The sequence below is a fragment of the Polypterus senegalus genome, chromosome 10, assembly GCF_016835505.1.
Source record: "Polypterus senegalus isolate Bchr_013 chromosome 10, ASM1683550v1, whole genome shotgun sequence".
Classification (NCBI taxonomy): Eukaryota; Metazoa; Chordata; class Cladistia; order Polypteriformes; family Polypteridae; genus Polypterus; species Polypterus senegalus.
In genome coordinates, this window is record NC_053163.1 from 97,334,610 (window position 1) to 97,343,947 (window position 9,338).

Genomic DNA, 9,338 nt, shown 5'->3' on the forward strand with positions numbered 1-9,338 from the left:
TTACTCAAACATGCAAGGAAGAATTTCACTGTACATGAGAAAAAATATGGTTATATATGATAAAGTGTAAACTCTCACTACTGCTGTATAGTCTTTAAGAATACTGTAGTTAGGAAAAACACAAATAACCACACATATTCAAATCTGCAAATATTTTATTGTAAACTCTCTTTTACATTTTTTTTTCACTAAAATGAAGAAAATATTGAAGTGTTTCAGGAGAGCAGATACGTCCTTCTTTGACCACGGTGTTAAACCTTCCTTCAATAAACTTTATATGTTCCTCTATAACAGTGCTTCTCAAATAGTGGAGTTTGACCTCGGGGAACATGCTTTTTTATTTTTCTTTTAAATTTTTTTTGAATTTAGAATGCACTTTAAATCTTTTCTGTTACATTTAATAAAGCTATTCTTTGTTGTAAATTGGTCCATATTTCTTTCTTTTTTTATTCTCTTATACGTTAATAAGGATACAGTGTTATGCAGAGGTGTACTTATAACAATTTTATAGACAAATGATACTATTTATAGTCGCGCAGGGGGCGCGAGATGTTTTCTTCTTCCTAGGAGGGGCATGACAGAAAATAATTGAGAAGCACTGCTCTATAAGAGAGAAATATTGTGTTAAACGGTAGCCAATCAAAATATGAATTTTGGTATCTTTACCATTTAAGCATACCATAAGATATTCCGTCTTCATCTTCGGTTATCTAGTTTGGCAGCTTCCTTTTTCCTAAGGACAGAAATGTTGAAAATGATTTCTATATTAAAGTGTCAAGTAATTTTCCAAACACTAATTTACAACAAATGTGATTGAAACACACAAACAAATAAACAAATAATTAAATAAAGTTATATGAAGTTTCAAGCACTAAATAAAGTCTCTGCTGTTGCCAGAACAGTTACAATTCTTAAAAATCTTTTGGTTAAAAATAAAATTAAAACAAAAAGTACTAGATAGTTTTTACTACTTCTGTACTAGATTTTACTGTCTTAACCTTGTCTCTTATATGTATTCAAAGCAAGATATATTGATTTATTACTATTGTACATAACAAAAAAAGATGTGCTTAAATATGTAACAATAAATCAGATAATCCCACATAACATCCATACAATATTTGTTAAGGTTGTGTGAAATGTGGGAGATGCTTAAGCTGACACAATGTAGTCCTCTCAACTCAAGTGTCTTCATAAACCACAATATTTTACCAACACACACAGATTGCTATTCTCAGAGCAACACAAATCAGTCATCCAACATGTCCCTCTAAATACGTTCCGTCCTTATAAGTCACATCCTGTCACACAGACTTCAAAATGAAATCCAACTGTAATGTTCATCAAAAATCCAAACTAACAACTCTCTCTCCATTAAACTGTAACACAGTGTGCCAGTAAGCCCACCTCAAACTGAGAGACCCTCAAGTCCTGCCTGCTGAGCAGGTTCTCCTTTTGATGCTGATCTGCAGCTCAGAGTGTGCATTGCTAGCTTTTTGAGAGTTGTTGGGGCACTGACAGAGTCCCCTGGACCTTAGGTACTGGATGTGCACTGTACAAAGACAATCAAACCATGAAGGAGAATACTTAAGGAGTCATTGCATTACATTTTACTAACGATCAGGTCCTTAACATACTTGAGGTGGTGTTGTGTGTTACAGTAGATGTTATGTGACATGAAACCACAGCCCACCAGTGTAGAGAAACAGAATATGTGAGAGCTGCAGGTTCACATTGTCATACTGAGAAAAGCTTGGAGAGAGGCTTTACAATTTGAAACAAACAGGAAAGATCTTGTTAAAAACAGCCACATCTTTACGTAAAGGTGGCACAGTGAAGAAATATTCAGAAATGTATTTCTGAAAATCAAAAAGTGAACAAGTTTAATAAATTGTACACATGTTCACAGAGTTTTCAAGATTTCTGTGCAAAACTTAGGCAACACCTGAGCCAATATATCCTGATTTTTTTAGAATAAGTCAAACTAAATACGTGTAAGTGAAATTATATCAAATATCTACAGTAACAGATAAACCCAAGTGGTATCTGAAAGGAGCAAAATGGTTAGAAGCCAATAAACCTTTACTTCTAATAACATTTCTACAGTTCAGAGCTAATTACTGATCTTAAAAACACAATACATCTTGTAAAAATACAAAGTCTCTCCCTTTTCGGTCACCAAGATTGCAATTATGTACTGTTATCACAAAAAAACAAAACAGTTACTTTAGATATTTTAAAACCTTTTAGGAACATAATTTAAAAAACTAACTAATGTTTAGTAAAGTATTGTCCAATATGTTAAAGGATAAATTTTACACTTTCAAAGTAAATGCAATTTAGGTTATTGCTCCCCTTTTTCAGCAGGCTTAATAATTAAAGTCAGACTCTTAGTATTAAAGCATGGCAATAGTTTGTTACTAGAATTTACATGCAAAAATAATGAAACACAAGTAAAAATGTCTCTCTTTCTTGTAAAATGAATCACTGGTTTCTTAAATTTTCTGAGGTTTGCAACAAGTTTCAGTTGTGACTCTGCCTCATAGTAATACGTGTTATATTTAAAAATCATTAATAACAGCAGCATACAAACTCCCTACACTGTCCTACTGCATGTCCAGCACGACTGGCTCACCTTGTCCATTTGTATTCGAGCCAGTACTCAGACATAGAAGAAAGCAAATGACATTTTTTTTCTAGTTTTTCTGGGTTGAGAAGTTAAACTCTGAATTCTGTAACAAAGTTACCCTTTAGAATTAACGTTTTTGCAAACACGCCACGACCTGAAAAAGAACAGGAAATAAACACATTATATACACTGTAACATAAAACACTAGGACTATGTAGAATAATTTAAAACTGTGTAGAATGATATCCTTACCTTTTATTTTGTCAATGAGCTTGTCTTCAACGTGCAGGTCTGTCATTCTGAGCACGGATATACCTGTACATTATCACAGCGTCGGCGCCGAGCACCGCAATGGATCGATTCTCTGCTCTTCACAAGGATCTTGGAAGGAAAGACCAGCTGGAAAATGCACTTGCGACAGTGCAAAGCTGTCGTTTTTATAACTTGCTACAGATGAAATGGCAGCTTATTCTTTTGGCGATTGATCCCTGGCTGATGTAACTTGTCCAGCGCCATTGCAATATATTTCACAACGGAGACGCTCTCTTTCTCATTTCTTTTTCGTTGCAAGGTTTACTTATGAAAGCGTTTGCACAAACTTAATGTGGTGGTTGATATATACTGTACTTCATGTGAGCAACTTCTTTATCGCGATTAAATAGTAACTCGCATTTCGCTGTAACTCGTGCAGGACACAGCGTTATACACACTTCTCAGAAACAGCGGCTGAAAAGGTGTGTGCGTACACAACACCTGACATTTCACCGACGTTATAATGACATAATGAATTACAAGGACGCTCCTGTGATATTCTCATAATGCAGGACTGGTTCAGGTGACCCTCACAAATAGGGTTACCACTTTTAATACAAAAAAATAAGGGACGCATACTGCAGCGGGGGCCACATCCCTTGGGGGCCAAGGGCAATTTCATTCTCAAATATGGGACGATTCCGTATTTTAAAGGACGGGTGGCAAACCTACTCATAAACCACATTTACCAGTAGACTATGTGTGTTCTAACATACTCGAAAAAAATGCAACAGTAATTACGGAAATAGTCAATAACAAAATAAATATTACAACACCATATTCAACAATCTTTTAATCGTTAAGTAAAAATTTGATTATATTGGACGATCATGATTGCTTATTACGGCGGCGTTTTATGAATACGTCAAAATCGAAACATTTAATATAAAGCCATTTCACGTCATATATTTATTACTTTTTCTAACTAATAAACAATCTCAATCTCAAATCATTGAATTGTATTGAAATAAAACTTAACTATGCTAAAAACTTTCCAGAACGCATTTTCGCGTCTGAAGCGCACGATTACACGCATGCGCATAAGTTAGCCTGTGTGATTTTGTGTTAAGCGCCATTAGTAGTTGCAATACCACGACCAGCCTACAGGGGCGCGGAAAAAAAATGAGCACACACAGGTTACGCACAAGAATCAAGGTTATCTGGTCAATTGGGAGTTGCGGAAAAAAAGTGCGGGCGGGCTCTAGAAGGTGATAAAACGTAAGAAAATGCAGCCCGAATTATGAGGACATTAGGTGTGTACTTGTAATTCGAGATGTCCTTATAAGGTCGGTGAAATGTCAGGTGTTGTGTCCTTTTAAAGCATATATACGCACACACACGAATCACACACACAGACACAGACACACACACACACAGGCGACAGACAGACGCACACACACACAGGCGACAGACAGACAGACACACACACACACACAGTGGCGTGCGCTTAAGAGACACACACACGAGAGACACACACAAAGGCACGCAAGAGACAGGCACGCACGTGCATTGTTGCAATGTTACTTTTCTTGGTTGTTTATTAAATTACAGATTTTTCAAATGTTCATTTTTTCCCCTGTGCTTAAAACTCATTAAAAAAAGAGTTTTTAGCGAGCGGGTCATAAGGCTAATTCTTGCAGTGTTAGTTTTCTCTGTTGTTCAAGGTTTTCTTAGTGTTATTCAATGTTTTTACATTTAGTTTACTATTACACTGTGCTTTCTATGGTATAGTTAATTATATTTGTGCTTAAAAACTTAAAAAAATATATATTTATATACAGTTCATACGGTCTGGAACGGATTATGGTCGTGAACCGAGGTTCCACTGTATTACTGTCAGACAAAATTACAGGCATTTCACGGAAATACAAACCAGTATTACTGAGAGAGAAAATTAAAGGCATAAAATACAGTGACACATATTACAGCCACATTCAAGTTCCCTTGCCATTTAATATAGACTGTTCCTACTAATGTTTATGCACTACTGTTCTAGCGCCCGTTATTGTAACGGGCTTAATGTCTAGTAATAAATAAATTATAAAAAGAAAAAGGCTGGCTCTATTTTTGGAGTCAGTTTGGCCTTTTTGAAGGGAGCAGCAAAGCTATTAGTTATCATGAATAATGGCATTCATCCTTTCATGCCATTCTGGCTTCTCATAGATCTATCTATCTATCTATCTATCTATCTATAATATTGTTTCAATACAGTGGATGGATTATTAGCAGAATTATTATAAGTAACAGAAGTTGTAGAATAACATTCTCATATCTGTAAAATGTAATTCAGACACAGACAGGGCTGCAGCTTAACCTAGCAGCATCAGGCAAAAATCCATCACACAATACCTTCTAGTAGTTTTATCATATTATTTAACTTTAAAATATTATGCAACTCTATTCTTAAATATGAGCTTTATTTTGAAATATATTTGGACTTGAATGTGTTAACTCTGTTAGAATTATTTTTTTCAAATAGGGCATTGTGTTTGTCAAAGCTAAGCTAAGAATGTTCTGTACCTATTGTCCTTTTGGATAAATTGGGATTTTCAGATATGATTCAGAGGTCTAAACTCACCTTCTTTACTCACAGCAATTGTTGAATTTACTGCTGTCAGGAGGACAGCAATTGTGTGTCTTTTTTTTGTATTAATGGCCAGAGATAGAATCTTGAGTCATTACCCTCTCTTTACTGTAAGATGCATGTGGCCTGCTGTACATGGCTGGACTGCTAACTCCATACCTGCAGTTCATTCATGCACACTTCACTGAGTAACTAATAATCTGGAAAAACAGAATCCTGTGTAGGTAACGAAATTTAGACTCACTGTTAAATCTCTGCATTGCTAGTGCCCGTACCATATAGCCTGAGGTAACACGGCTTGGGACAGATTAAGCATGAGGTCAGTAATTAAAAATAAACAGCAGCTCTTCATATGCACTTGTTGGATACTTCAGTGCATTTGGTCACACTGTTGTAATCCTCTTCAGTAAATGCAGTTTAATAGCTCAAGTACACTTTACAGTTGATGAATTGTATAAACATCCAGCTGTTTCAGTCACACAAAGCATTACAGGCCATTTATTATATCCTTGGTTGGCATATGAAATGATATAAATGCAATTAGCGCAAGGATACAATAAGAGTATTTAAACTGGCCACTTTTATCACCTGTATTACAGAAATATTTATTGGTATTTCTTTTTTCTTTTATTGATATTGGGCAAATTATACCCCTGAAACTTTAAGAAAACAATAAATCTTCCCTGTCCAAATCAGTGACCAAACAGCGGGATACTGTTGTTAGTTGGCTGTGAAGTAAACTAGTTTGGAAACGCCTCATCTAGTTGTCTCCCATTCCAAGTAGTGCAGACAGTCAATATTAAAGTGTTTTCCTATTAAACTACTGTACAAACTATGAAAAATGGCAGTCAAGTAAATTGGTGGGTAGAAAATACAAAGAGCAGAGCTTTTCATTAATTTATTACAACACTCAAAAGGAAAATACCTGTTTGGGGCACCATGTTTCCTTTACTGTATAATATCCCCTTTTTATTCATCCCTTTAGTGGTTTGAATCCCACACCTTGTTTCCATTTTGTATGGGGATTTAAAGCTCGGGCGGCACGGTGGCGCAGTGGTAGCGCTGCTGCCTCGCAGTTAGGAGACCCGGGTTCGCTTCCCTGTCCTCCCTGCGTGGAGTTTGCATGTTCTCCCCGTGTCTGTGTGGGTTTCCTCCGGGCGCTCTGGTTTCCTCCCACAATCCAAAGACATGCAGGTTAGGTGGATTGGTGATTCTAAATTGGCCTTGGTGTTTGTGTGTGTCCTGTTGTGGGTTGGCACCCTGCCCAGGATTGGTTCCTGCCCTGTGCTGGCTGGGATTGGCTCCAGCAGACAGAAAATGGATGGATGGATTTAAAGCTCTCTCTGTGTCTGTTTCAGTTTTTCTCCATGCTACCTTGTTTACTAATTTAAAATGACCTTATGTAGGTGTCACTATATGTATGAACTCTCCACTATCCAGAGTTCATTACTGCCTTGAGCCTGAGGCTGCTGGGATAGGCTCCAGCTTACCATAATCCTGAATTGCATTAACTATATTTATAGGTATTATATTATTTATATTACACTGTTATAAATAGCTGACCTGTTCTTGGGTGTATTATTTAATTATTTTCAGTATGTACTGAAGAAATTGCAAATTGGCACCTCTGTCAATATCTTATTTACTGTATATCAAGTACCGAGGAGTGTCATTTCAATAATCAATAATATGTTGTAATTCTCATAGTCACTAATAAATGGAGAAATATATTGCCTTTATGAGAAAAAAATTAACACTTTGTGTTACTACTACACTTACTAATATACTGTAGTACAAAATCAGTTACAAAACCTGGTTTATTGATAATTTATACAATAACTAGACATTAAGCCCGTTAAAATCTGTGTGGCCCCGCGCATGCGCACTTCACCAGAAGATACACACACACGGACACTGGACGCACACAAGGGCTTTATTAAAGAGGATTCCTTCATCAACTTTAATAATGCTGTTGTTAACAGTAAATGAAAATCAGAGGTAATTCCTGAAAGAGTCTTTCTCTGTGTAGGGTATGAATGTTTTCCTCATATTCGACAGGGTTTTTTCTGGTTACTAATTCTTCGCACATTCTAAATTTGTGTGGTCTGCTATCTCATCTGGGGTTGATGCCAGCCTAGACACTATTTCTGTGGTGTTTACACATTTTTCACATTGTAAAGTTTCCCTGGACCACTAGCAGAACCTCATTTTAAGGAATTAAAATTGACAAGTGAAAACATGACCATTAAGATGATTGATTTAGAAATTAAATAATGGACTGACTCAAGAAAAAGAAGTCCAGTTAAAACCACAAAAAAGGTGTCCTGCAGTTAAAAATGAACTTTTTTACCAGTAGGATTTATTACTCATGTATCATGCTCTGAAATAATCTGTTAATTATTTAAACATAGATATATTTTTAAACATAACAGTATGCTTGAAAAACATGATACATCCATCCATCATCCAACCCGCTGAATCCTAACACAGGGTCAGGGGGGTCTGCTGGAGCCAATCCCAGCCAACACAAGGCAGAAGGCAGGGACCAATCCTGGGCAGGGTGCCAACCCACCACAGGACACACACAAACACACACTAGGGCCAATTTAGAATCACCAATCCACCTAACCTGCATGTCTTTGGACTGTGGGAGGAAACCGGAGTACCCGGAGAAAACCCATGCAGACACGGGGAGAACATGCAAACTCCACGCAGGGAGGACCCAGGAAGCGAACCCGGGTCTCCTAACTGCAAGGCAGCAGCGCTACCACTGCACCACCGTGCCACCCCAACATGATACATAAAAGTAAAAAAGAATTAAGGAAATATTTATTATGCAAATAAAGAAACATATCTTAATTATATATATTACGTGTTATCAGACTTAAAAAAAGAGATATATTACACCAACACAGAATGTCAGTAAAGTTGTGGAAAAATAAATCATGCACTCAAGTAGGAGTTCGTAGCACATGTGCATGAGTAGGAGTTTCCTGTGCACTTTTGTTTGAAATTTACTATAAATAAGCCCAGTATGAACTGATTTAGTCAGTCATCTTGAAGACAGAGAGGAAGGTCTGAATCTGTGTCATCATTAGTTAATTAGTGCAAGAATATCAATTTCTTTATTCATTATACTTTAACTGCCTTACAGAAGCATAGAGTTAAACCAGGCAACAAGATGAAGAATTATATTAGACATCACCTGTATCTAACATTATCTCATAGTATTTTGTTTTGTGCTTTTATAATTAAGATAAACTATTTTAATAGTAATCTGACATTATTCTTAAATTTCTGTGGTCTCAGAAGTTAATATGTTATGGGGGGCTCAACCTTGAGGTTCATTGAAGTTTTAATCAGGGTTGGGAATGCTACAGAACAACTAGGGCTTAAGGCTCACAACATGTCCTAGGACCAGTGGTCTGGAATTGGTCACCATAGGCTCCAGACCTCTCACCTTATAGTCTGTGAAAGATAGATGGATAATCTGAGTGTCCTCCTAGGCCCTGCTCTAGACACATTCTAAAGATTTGCATATTATGTGATTAATTTATTCATTCATTAATTCTAAAGAACCCAATTACTTTAAAAAAAGAGTCGAGGGATACTGTATAATTTAGTTATTATAATTTGGCCTCATTTGATTGTGCAAATCTGAGAATGTCCTACACTGGATTAGTGTATCATCCAGGGATATATCTTGTTACTATTTTTGCTGCCTAAACACAATTCATTATTCTCGTATCTTGCCCACAGAAATAAATCTGAAGCCAAGAAAGTAGCAGAGATAAAAAGCAAAATTACTAAAAT

General features: G+C 36.4%; 1 long non-coding RNA gene across 1 annotated transcript; it reads right to left on the minus strand.

The window, feature by feature from the left end:
* Positions 1-537: 537 nt before the first annotated feature.
* Positions 538-3,062, minus strand: LOC120536247. The gene is made up of 3 exons (XR_005635084.1): positions 2,882-3,062; positions 2,636-2,783; positions 538-733 (listed from the first exon to the last, which is right to left on the minus strand). It is a non-coding gene; the product is annotated as an uncharacterized LOC120536247 (long non-coding RNA).
* Between the last annotated feature and the right edge of the window lie 6,276 nt (positions 3,063-9,338).